This window comes from Cyanistes caeruleus, chromosome 3, assembly GCF_971803275.1.
Source record: "Cyanistes caeruleus chromosome 3, bCyaCae1.hap1.1, whole genome shotgun sequence".
Taxonomy (NCBI): domain Eukaryota; kingdom Metazoa; phylum Chordata; class Aves; order Passeriformes; family Paridae; genus Cyanistes; species Cyanistes caeruleus.
In genome coordinates, this window is record NC_141703.1 from 55,410,024 (window position 1) to 55,422,672 (window position 12,649).

The 12,649-nt window shown below is 36.9% G+C and overlaps 1 long non-coding RNA gene across 1 annotated transcript in view; it reads right to left on the reverse strand.

Moving 5' to 3' along the window:
* LOC111932570 (uncharacterized) overlaps positions 1 to 12,649 on the reverse strand; it is a 46,166-nt gene that overhangs the window by 5,080 nt on the left and 28,437 nt on the right. Inside the window, exons 4-5 of the long non-coding RNA XR_015284561.1 lie at positions 4,340 to 4,445; positions 2,457 to 3,039 (exon numbers count right to left, since the gene is read on the reverse strand). This is a non-coding gene — a long non-coding RNA (uncharacterized LOC111932570). The remainder of the gene's footprint in view (positions 1 to 2,456; positions 3,040 to 4,339; positions 4,446 to 12,649) is intronic.

Here is a 12,649-nt window from a genome sequence, read left to right on the forward strand (position 1 = left end):
CTGAAACCCCAGAAAGAAATTAAGCATTATGAAAAAATATAAAACCAATTATTGAACAGAAGGGTTTACCTTCACCAAATGCAAGGAAAATATTATTCTCCTTTGAAGAAACAAATGCATTATCCTTTACATAAATAAATGTCTGCAATATATTTCAGGCCTGAGTTTTTGTTCATGATATGCTTCAATATTATATGCTTCATATGCTACCACAGTTACAGACATGCTGGTTTTATTTTTCTTCCTTTGACCTTCCAATGAGATACTGACAAGAAGAAAATAATTTTTCCTATTTACCCGATTTTAGCTGAGAAATAGACCCATTTAAGAAGGTAACTTGCTGTGACTGTGATGCATCATCAACTTACTGTAACCTTAGGCATGCTTCTTGTGTCCTTAAGCTCACCTTCCTTAAACTGAGAGAATGGGGACAGAATAAAATGTCTTTAGGAGACCAGAGTTGCAGAAAATAACTGCAAAGGATTAACACTTTTCATTTCTTTAGACAAATGCATAGATCTGAAAATCCCACTGCTCTTTGTTCTGCGTCTTTGAACAGAAGAGTATGAATTATTTTTCTGTCTTCTTATTTCAGTTTAAAACTGTTAACACACTGTTAACATGTTTTTATTGTTTTTAAGTCATAAGATGTCAAGCATTCCTGTTTTCCTGAGGATCAGCAGCCAAAGATTATTTTTCTACAAAATGGAATACCATTTCATAAAAGTTTTAAAAATAAATTAACTTTATACATAGACTCTATAATAAAGCAAAGAGAGCAAATAGCTTTGATGATAAGATTATTTGTTGGTTCTAAGAAAACCCTTTGTTTAGTCTTAGAAGAAAGAAAATTCTTTGGTTTTTTAACAGGTTTATCAAATTTCACAGAAGTGTTTTCATGTGTTTATTTTAAAAATTTATTTTAAAAAAATTGTTTTCCCGTCTTCTATTTCTCTACAAGTAAATCTAAATGTAAAGGAAGAAGATTTAAATACAATGAAGCTGTATTTAGAGTTAACCGTAAAGAAAGAGCCTAGGTATCCTATATGCCTTCTTTGTGACAGAGGGTGGAGAAAAACATGAGAGGCAGAAGTAAAACTGCTACCACTTTAGCTTCCATTCAAACCAACACTGTTTACAGGACCTTCTATCATTACCATTTTAGCTTTCATATTTTTATCTGCTTGTTGACAATTAATAGGTGAGTTTGTGCGTTGGCCCTCGAGGTTTCATTTCCCTGGAAATGGTAATAAAAAAAGACTCCAGCAGGCATTGAAAAAAAAATATTTACATGTCCTTTTTTCAATCAAAATTTCATATGCAGCAAAAGTGGAATCAATTACAGCTATGTAGAAAAGAAAGAAAATTGACATTTAGTCCCAGGGACTTCCAGAAAATAATTCATGAAACATTTATTACATCTTTCTCATTCTAGTAACTGTAGAAAGTTAGCAACAGAGCTTTAGAGAGTAACTGTGTGTCCATGTCTTCAACACAAAATGCTACAATCAGACCTTGGCGTCACAGTAAAACTACAGGGTTTCAGGAAGCAGGGGTGAACATGCAATCTATAACGTTTTTTGGATATATTCATAGACTTTATTTAATCTGACTCATCTAGGAATTCTATTCATGTATAAGGGTGATAAGCATAAGGGTTCTTCATAGCAAAGGAAGGGAACTAAGGATCTTCAGATGATAAAAAGTAACACCCTACTTCCCCAATACCAATTCTTTCTCCTAGTCACCAAACTAGACCTGAAAACTTTGCATTCCTTTCTCAATTTTGAAAAGCATAGCTTTTCAGCTTTCAGTCACAGTCCAAGTACTTTTTCAGTCCAAAGTTTTCCTTTTGAACTAGTAACTTAAACAACCATGATTAGTTTCTAAGATAGAAAACTGAAAATTATTTTACTTAAGGTCCATCTTCAGCCACTGCTGAGGTAACCTGCACTAACTGCCACTCCAGGTCTCCTCAGCTTGCAGAAAATCAAGAAAAAACACCTAAGAGTTTTTTAACTCTGTAAGAGTTAGCTCTGTACACAGCTGAGAATATGCTGTACATATCTGTGCTTCGTTCACCCTGTCATGCATAAACACATATCACTAGCTTGACATTTACTCAAATTGTACCTCCTGAGGAAAACAAAAATTGAGAAATATGAAGAGCTACATATATCCTGTCTGTGAGGATCTTACCAGTGTCAAACCCCTTTAGTTCCTGAAGACTAATTAGACAATATCCACTGCTTTTTATGGATGTTCAGTTTGCTCATGTATTTCCTGACCTGGACAAAAGAATACCCACCCTAGTCTCCAGTCTTGATAGTAAAGACTTTGGCAAAGGCAGCATTCAAATATTCAGCCTTTTCCATGCCCTGGAGCTGTGTAACCAGGTTCCCCATGACATTTTCCATAGACATTTTATTTTTCTTTTATGTCTTCCGTGTACTTACAGAAGTCCTGCCTTTGGCATCCCTGGACAGAAGCTATTCCATTTGGGCTTCAGCTTTCCTAACTTTAAGCCTGGATGTTCATTCCATGTTTCTATATTTCTCCCAGGTTATTCATCCTTGCTTCCAGTCTCTGTGTTTCTATTTTGTGTTTGAGTTTGGCAGGAACCATTTTTTCTTGATGTCTTATTCATTATGAATGAGCTCTCTTTACCTTGTAGGAGGTGATCTTTGAATATTAACCAGCTTTCTTGAGTCTCTACTTCATTCCAGGACCTCATCACATGGAATCTTTCAATGTATGAAAGGTATGCTTTCAGAAAGATGCAGCCTTTTCATTGCTAGTAAAAGTAGCCTCTATTCTTTTTCTATTTCTGTGTTTTCCTCGGGTATTAGTATTTACTTGACCAAGGGAAAATTATCACAAAAATGTTCTTCTAGCTTCTGTAAAAGAAAAAAAATATCTCTCTTTGCTGTGTTCTTCTGAGACAACATCTTTGACTGAGTTCAAATACCACAGAAACTGGAATCCATTAGACTCCAGAGCATTGCCAAAAAATATATGTTGGACTACTGTAGCAGCCACCTGTGAATAGAGTTGAGCAGCTGTCAAAAAAGAGAGTTGCTCCTAAAAGGCAATCTTATGTCAGAGACACAAATCTAGAAGTCTGAAGAAAACTGGGGAATTACCAAAAACAAAATTCTCTTACAAATGTGTTATGAAACACTTTTTCAAGCTCAGGTGAGAAACAGTGAAAATACATTTAATCAGTGTAATTGACTACAAATTAAAGGAAAGGCTGCCAGTGTAGAGCAAGCAGCTGCAGTGAATCCATGAAAAGAAAGTCAAATGATGACTTACAGGTTACTGCGTGATTCATAAAAGTTATTTATAACACCCGTTTTTCATTAAAGCAAAACACCAGAAAAAGATAGCCTTAACTAACCTTATAATAAATTCAGGTAAAAATGGCTGTGCCAAAAAAACCCACCAGGTTTATTGAGCACATTGGCCCAATTTTTAAAGGGTGTGGTGATGTAGGATTTTAATCACTGTGCTCTATGCTTTAATAAAATTAGCAAATAAGACATATATTTACAGTAGTTCAGCAATTTTGAAAGTTAAAGTCTGTAAGCCATAACTGAATACTGTTAATATATTGTCAATAGTAACAATATAAGTCTATCTTTCAAAATTAACTGGCAGGTAATTTAGTGACATTTACCAACAGTGGTTACCTAAATTTAAGTCAGTTAAAAATTTTCTCTCACACAGAAGAGACAATATACCCTGCATCACAAATTGTAATTCATATTCCTTGAAACTATCCAAAAACTGTTATCTAAAACACTTTGTTGAACCCTAGGATTAGTTTTATTATCCCAGTTATGTATTATTCTTTATTAAGCATAAACAGTAAATACAAAAGGGAAAGCCAAGAGGAAAAATCTTACTTCATGATAACAATTGTGTTCTTTTCATTTTAAGGTAAAATCAGAGAGAAAATTAGCCATTCTCTCTGATACTTATTAATAGATATATTACATGTATTACTAGAACCTACCTGATCAGATAGAAAAAGAATCTTATTGTTTTGTGCTGTTTTTATGGTTGTTTGTTTCCATGTACACTTAAGAGGGAAGGTTAAATTCAAAAGAGGTTTTCTTTATGTAAAATTGTACACGACTGCTTTTGAGGCTTTTGATACGCTTTTCTCTTGAGACACTTGTGGGAGCCTAGGCTCTGTAACCAGAAGCTGAAAAGAGGTCCCACCAGAGGCCAGAATATACTAGGACACGGTGAGAAGGCTGACCCAAAGTCAGTGAACTCAGTGTGACTTAAACTAAGAGCTCCCCTGAATGGATCACTGAGGAGAAAGCCTCACCTGAAATCTTGGCTCTTGCTTACCACATTTCTTCCCCAGGACATTTTCTCACTTTGCCTTTTCCAGGTCTGCCCACATCACAGGTTGAGGTGATGGATCCTTGTGACTGTACTTTCACAAGAAGAAAGGAATATAAGGAATATAATATCATATCATATCATATCATATCATATCATATCATAATAGAAAGGAATATAATATTATTTATGCTGCCTTTAAGGAATCATAGAATAGTTTAGGTTGGAAGCGACCTTAAAGATAATCCAGTTTCAACCCCAAGCCCAAATTATCTTTTTTACTTGAGGCTGTCAAACTCTTATACCGCAACCTTGTCCATAAGCAGTAAGGAACTCAAGCCACAGTGGGCCATGAAGAGACCAGAAGGAAGAATTATCCCACTAGTACCAACAGAGTGAGGAGGATATCCTACCTGGAAAAGAAATTTTGAAATGCATTCAGTTAAGAAATCTCAGTAACACACATCATAACATTCTGAAACACAGAGATTAAAGACACCAGGGCTCGGCTAAGAAGATATTTCTGCCACACTTCCAGCATGTCATGAGCAGAGGATGAAGGACTTGCTGCAGACTTTGGGCTGACAGCATTTACAGTACAGGTAATTGATATGTTGGAGTGGAAACCTGCAACATTAATGAATGCATCCTAAACAAACATTTTTTTTCCTTCGTGGGGTTGCTCTTTCCAGTGCAAAGGGCTTCTACTCTGAGAATAGCAAGAGCAGCAGTCTCAGTCTGTCCAGCAATAGCTTCTTCCCATTGTCTAGGAGAGCTTTTAACTTTCTGTGTACTTGTTCCTTGAGAGGAAAAGAGGCATATCCCTGCAGCTCTGAGTAACTGCACTGACTTTCTGAAGGACCTTTATGCCTGATGCTTCTTGGTTGTTTCTTCATTTTCACCTGGTCAAGCAAAAATGTTTTCCTTCTTCTCTCATGGTAAAAATAAGTCAGAATTCTCACTGATTATTTTCACAATAAAATATATTCCAGTTAATGTGAATACACTCAGACAGGGAGGGATAATATACTTGGACAAGATACCAATTTAATCTAATGGTAATGATTATTGTTTAATTGGGATAAGTTAGTGTAAATTCCACCCAACAGTCAGCTGGTGCCAAAGAATTGCATAGTGCTCAATTAAGTGTTTAATCAAAACAGATTCCCTATATTATGTCAATTAATAAAAATTAGGTATAGCCGATTAATAATAAAATAATAACCAGAAAAGTATAGAATTTATGGCACAAAGTTTTCCAAAGTACTGAATGAATGAATACTGTATAATTTGTAAGGCAGAAGTTACCATCACAAATTATAGGAAGAGAAACACAGATCAAATAAGAATCTGCTGATATACACTGAAGTGATGACAGTGTAAAGATGGAAATGCACAAGAGTTTTGTTTACCAGATACAAGTATCCTTTACACAACATGGGCTCTGCAAAGGAACGTGCTGTGAATGGTTTGGGTTACAAGGAACCCTTAAAGGCCCTCTCATTCAACTCCTCTGCAATGTACAGGGACACCTTCCACTGCTTCAGACTTCTCAGGACCCTGCCCAACATGACCTGGAATGTTCCCAGGGATGAATCATCTACCACCTCTCCGGGCAACCTGTTCCGCTGTTTCTCCACCTTCACTATAAAAAAATTTCTTCCTTATATTTAGTCTGAATATACCCTCTTTTAGTTTCTACCTCTTGTCCAATCACACATTCCCTGTCTATCTCATAAGCCCCCTTTAAGTATTGAAAGGTCACAGTAAGGTCTCCCTGAAGTCTTCTCTTCTTCAGGCTGAAGAGCTCCCACTCTCTCATCCTTTCCCAGAGGAGAGAACAGAGACTTCACAGCCTCACCATGCACCCATAAGAGGTCAGGAGAAAGAGGAGGGTATAAGTACAGTTAACTGTTTTGTATATAACTGTTATATACTGTATAAATTATCTGTTCTTGTTGGTTTCACTGCTTTTAAAAATTGTCTTATACAAGAGCTACCTAGATGCAAGTGTATTCACATTTAGGGGAATGAAGCCAAACCTATGTCCATTAATGCCTCTTTTCCTTGGTCACAGGCCCTGACTGGAATGGCACAGAACACATAAGAAGCAGCTGTGGTGCTTCAGAAAGAACTTTTTAGTTCCCTCCTGCCATCAAAAATGGAGATGTGGGGGGGAAGAAAGAGATGAATGAACATATCAATGTTTTCAGGAAAATGAGACTTGCTGCTTCTGCTACTTCAGTCATAACGAGGCTGGCCTTACAGGATTTCAGTTATAAGAAAACCCCTGTCAATACAAACACAGTTCTTAGATTGCTCCGCTATTCAGCTTTTCCACACAGCAATTTTACTTTTGCTGTGCCTAAAGACAATTTAGTCTAGGCAGTTGGCTAAACTGGAGAAGTTGAAAATGGGATTTACTCTCCTTCCACATCAATGCAGGCTGGCCTGAGGCTGTTTTCAAAGGTATTATGCACATTTCCTCTGTGTGGTAATCTTGTTAGCTTTCAGATAATGAGAATCACACTCTACACTGCACCTTTCTCCAACATAATACAGTTGTATGACAGGACATAATAAGTGATTTCTGTGATGAGGACCTCTGATGCGAGACAATTGGCCCAAGTATCATGTAGTTTTAACAAGCTACTGCAAGGTATTCAGAAACAACATTTCAGCTAAAACATCTATCTTCATTTTTATCTCGGACCATTATCAATGCTGCTGCAGGTATAAATTCATCCTGCTCTACAGACATTTATACTAGTTTCTTCATTGCAGTGGCTTTGCTCCATCAAAGCTTTAATAGCATACTTTATATTTTTTCTCCTCTCTTTGTCTCTTTTTTCTTGAAGAGATTTCTTGTTATCAAATTGATGTAAAAATACTTGTCATCAAATTTTTCAAAGAACTACATACTATCTAAAATTCATCCTGACACAGAATCATCTTATACTTCTGGATTTGAGATGGATGGTGGGAGGGGGTAGAAAGGAAAGGAAAACAAAATGAAAGAAAACAACCAAACAAAAAAATCCAAGTGAGCCACTAACTAGTGAAATGTAATGAGTGAAATTCAGATTTCTGAAGATTCACCAAAAATGACACTACATCTAATATTTCTGTATGCATTGATTTTCTGGGTTTTGTTTTAGTTTTAGATTTAAACAGTGAACTCCACTGCAGCTAATACATAATAAATCAATGTCATCTATAATGACATATGTATGCTGGCAAACAGGAATACAGCCAAGCAAGCTCTTTTACTCCTACCCTTTTTAGTAAAACACTCTATGTAATTCTTTTGCAGAAGTGAGGTGTATTTTTTATTTTCAGAGATTGCTAGCTCTTCAATTTGTGATTATTTTAACAAGATCGATTGATTGTAAGGAAATTTAAGCATTACTTTCTGAAGGACTCTTGTAAAACCCTTCTACTGATACAAAAATGAGCTCATGTTAATGGTTTTATTAGTCATTTCTGTCAAATCAAATACCTTCTGCTATGGAACAACAATGCCCTTTAAAGACTTAGAAATACTTTACTGCTTTCAGTTTTCATTACTGCAGTGAATTTTCCAACAGAATTAATTCAAAACTTGATCTAAATGCATTTCACTAACTAGTTAGATTATGAACTTATTGATTTGCATAGCAATCCTAAAGCTTGTTCTTCAGCCTTTTTACAGAAAATAAAAATAAGCAAAGAAAACCAATCTCAACAACATTTTGTCCTTGACAAAAGTCATACTTGGAACTATGGAGAGATTATGATCCTATGGCAAGGGTTATAGGTCAGAGTAAAATTCTATTAAAAACCCCTTCAATATATAGTGTTGAGGAGTGTTCATCATCATAGTTTCTGAGAAATGTCTTTGTTAAATGACAAACAATTCCAGTGTATTTGTTCTTTTATACTCTTCTTGTGCTGAAGAATTGTATGCAGTTTTAGAGCTCTTAAATCCTGTAAACCATACCTTGCTATATGCTTGTTATGGATAGTGAATCTAAAAGGGTGTTTAAAGTAGGAGGTGTGCAGTATTGGCCCTCCACACCATCATAAAGTGGTTTGGATTGGAAGAGACCATAAAAATCATCTAGTTCCAAGCCCCCTGCCACACCTTCCACTAGACCAGATTTCTCAAAGCCCCATCTAATCTGGTCTTGACCACCTAGACAGATGAGACATCAAGCACATCTGCCAAATCCCAGGAATGAAACAGGAACAATCTGATCTTCAGTCTTACACTTTCCCAACTGCTCTTGTTCAGGTCTTAAAATGCTTCTCATCATCCTGAGGTGCAGCCTCTGGACAGACAAGGAAAATTGCTTTTTTTTAGAAAATCACAACTGCAATGAGTCTTTTGAGCAGAGAATTTTTTTATCATTTAGTTACTTCTGTGCACTGCTTTCAGTTTCTAGTAAGCCTCCTGTTAAGGAAGGAGATTCAGCCTGATGCTTGAGAGAGGACAAGAGGATAGGAAGACTTTTCTGATATAATAGCCATTGTTGTTAAGGAGGTGTACTGTAGTCCTCCCTAAGTGCTAAGAGTTTCATGGCAATATATACTATACAGTTATATAGCTTGAAAAGTGACAAACCACCAATAACTGAGACTAACTATGATAGGACAGAGTCCTCTAGCCAGCCAGAAATGACAGGAGCCATTGCTTACAGATACAGTTATGTCAGTGGAGACTCTAGCTTTGCTTATCTGTTAGAAAAGTAGACTGGTTGAGAATGTGCACCTTCTAAGTAAGAGTGCTGCACCAGAGGTAAAAACTTAAGTTTTTTCTTTGTCCTACAATAGAACTTTTGCATTGCTCAGACTTGAATTCTGAAAATCTGTTTTTTATCTTTGAACTGCCTATGGCCTGTCTGCAGTGTAATAAATCAATGTGATGCCGGGTAGGGTAGGAAGAAACTGTCTAGTACTTGTAAGTCTAGATGCAAGTTATAGGCACTGGTAAACCAGGAAATTGACTAGAATCTTTCCAGGTTCTCATGACTACTTTGTCGTTGACAGAAATAATGCTAAAATTTATATAAAGTATATAATATATATAAATATATATAAATATATAAAATATATAATAAAAATTTTATTTAGCTAAAAAATGCTAAAAATGCTTTGACAGAAATCAGATAAAGTGAAGCTGAATGCATAAATCTATCATGCAACATCACAGTCTGACTTTTTCTGCTTCTCCCTTCTAGGAGAAGAATCAACATGTAGTAACTGCTACCCTGGCCTGGAAATGGTAGTGTAGATGCTAAATATAGGTGAAAAGAGAACTGACCTTCATGGCACTCAAAGAAAAGGGTTCAAATGTCTAAGAGTAGGTTTCTTCTCACTTTAGGGAAGAAGCACTTTAGATGCTACTGTGTTGCATCTAATACATTTACTTCAGATTATGCAAATTGATTAAGTGCTCTTGTAGCTCATTTGGCATGGTCAATGTCAGATTATGTACAGTGCATCCCAATAAAGTTTTTTATTGTATGGTTCTGACAAGAGCCTTGCTCCTGGTGGCCACTATAAATTTTAAGAGCACTGCATAATAGAATAAGCAAACCTATTGCAGCTGATGACCCAACTTCAAAATAAATTCACATTTCTACCTGTTTTTCTTCTCTGCATCTATTATCACTCTTTCAATTCTCATCCTCATTTTTCTTTTAAAAAGAAACACAAGGCTTTTGCAGTTTCTTGACACTACCTCCATTTGTCCCCAAACAGCTGGATTTACAGAATACATTTGAACAAACTAAAGCTGTATACTTAAGCAACCTCCAATGAATTTCTAGTTTGCATATTGTGATGATAAATTAAGAGCTTATCTCTTGTCCTCCAATATCCGGGATAAGGTTAGTTAAATGTTTAAATTTTACTGTGATTACCTCAAAGCATATTTTTGTTTACCTTTGGAGTGTTTATGGAATGAAATAGCCTCACTTGTTTTATGGTTTGGTTTAGTTCCAGTTTTTTTTCCAGACAAAAGAGGTTTGGCTTTTTTTTTCTTGTGGCTTTTATTTTGAGGTTTTTGGGGGTTTTTGGTTTGGTGGTTTTGGGTTTTTTTTCTTTCTTTTGGTATTTGAACACATTGAACAGTTTATGGGTCTAGGTTACCTCTATTCTATGGAGGGAATAGTCTTTTCTGGAGGGATTCTTGCCATCCAAACTGCACAGCAGTAGAATGCTACAACAGCAAGTAACTCTTTTTAGTGAGTTTGCACTTGCCAAAACATGCCATCAGGTCTGCATCCCATTCAGAATTTACCTGCTAACCTCTTCAAGAGAAGGAAAAGACAGCTGTACCTTCTCCCAGGCTCCACTTCTTTTTAACAGCACAACTAAGATGCTTGCTTATTTCACTGTCCTCAGCAGACCAAGGAAAGTCCATCAGCAAGGTTCCTGTCCAGGCTAATTCTCTTTCTTTTTCCAGGAGAACACAAGCAGGCAGTAAGTCTATTATTAGGACTTGCTTTCCACAACACAGGGAATCCAAATTTTCTAGAGACATGATTCAGAGCAGTGTCCACAATATATGGTATGACCTCTGACTCTCTGGTAATTCACCAGTGAATTGTGTACAATTTCTCCGCATCCCCTCTTCAACTGGAGACTGTGGGACCTAAAACCAGACACAATATTTCATCTTCAGCCTCACCAATGTAAATGCCAGAGAGGTGATACCTTTGCTAGCTATTCTACATGGTGCCCTCCTTTTTGAAATGAGTGTGATGTTGGTTCACATTTGACTTGCCATCCAACATACTCCTCCAGTACTTTTCAGGCTGCTGAGAGCCCTTTCCTAGCCTCCATTAGTGTGTAAGGTTGTTACACCTGAAAGACAGATCTCTTCTCCTTTCCTCATTGGAATTTGTGAAGCCTCTAGTGGTTCAAGATTATCAATCTCACTCTGAACAGCAACTCTACCAATCCCACTGCCAGTCACTCTCCCTGTATTAGTCTGATCCAAAAACTCACCAAGGATGCATGTTGTGTCCTCATCCACAAATGTGGAGGAAGATACTAAAAAGTACAGGCCCCAGTAGGATACTCCATTGTCATCTAACATCTGGGTCTTATGTCTTATCTTACCCTTTAAGCTCAGGGGTCTATCTAAATTCTGCTCCACCTAACAGACCATATTGCCTTAGCTTCCAAATAAGGAAACTGAGATTTAGTGTTAAAAAAACTTATTAATATTTCACAGAATATTGTGTATAAGCCTCTCCAGCCACAACCTACTCTAGACTACATTTGGTTCAGCACAAATTATTGTACTATAGAGAGACCAGTGTATACAGTTATAAACCAATAGCTGGACAAAAACATCAGGCATCACTCAATTCTTCCCAAGAATCTAGGAGTCATCTTCTGAAACAAATCGCTAAACAACAGTTTACTAAAGATAGAGTTTCCACTATGGTGAGAGCATCCATGCAAGCACTGCATTTTCATAGAACTGCAGAAAACTTGAGCCTGGAGGGCACCTCTGCATATCATGAAATTCAAACTTCCCTCTCAAAGAAAGGATGGTTGTCAAACATTAGAACAGACTGACCAGGGAAGTGGTGTAGTCACCATTCCTGGTGAAGAAATGGATGGACATGGCCCTTAAGTCTATGGTTTTGTCTGGTCAAAGGTTGAACTCAATGATCTTGGAGGTCTTTTCTACCTTTAATCGTTTTATGATTCTGTGAAATTGCTCGAAGTTTTGTCCAGCTGGGTTTTGAGTATCTGAAAGGATGGAGACTGCACACTCTTCATTCAGTATTCAAACACCTCCAGAGTTTAAAAAAAAAAATTAGAGTTTTGGGGAATTTTAGGCTTAAATGTAATTTCCTGTATTTTAATTTATGCCAATTGCCTGCTGTGTTTTCACTAGGCATTGGTGAGGACAGCCTACCTCCACTTACTTTAGTCCGCACCTCAGGAGATATTTATACACACTGATATGACCCTCCTGATCATTTTCTTCTCTGGGATGAACAGTCCAGTCTCTCTGTCAGCTTCTCTCTTAGGAAAGATGTTCCAAAACTTGGTTCTCCAATGAGGCTGTACTCCAGCAAGTCCATGTCTCTTCTGTACTGGTGATTGCAGAACTGGACCCAGCACTCCAGATTTGTCTCATCGGTATATTGTAGTTGATAGTTTGAAATGTATCTTCCCATCTTTTAGTTGTGATTTCCCCCCTCCCCAACTTCTCTTTCTCCTAATTGTTTACCTGGCGTCAGGTTACCATGGTTACTGAAGTTTCTCTCCTCAGCCCCACGGCGAGAGG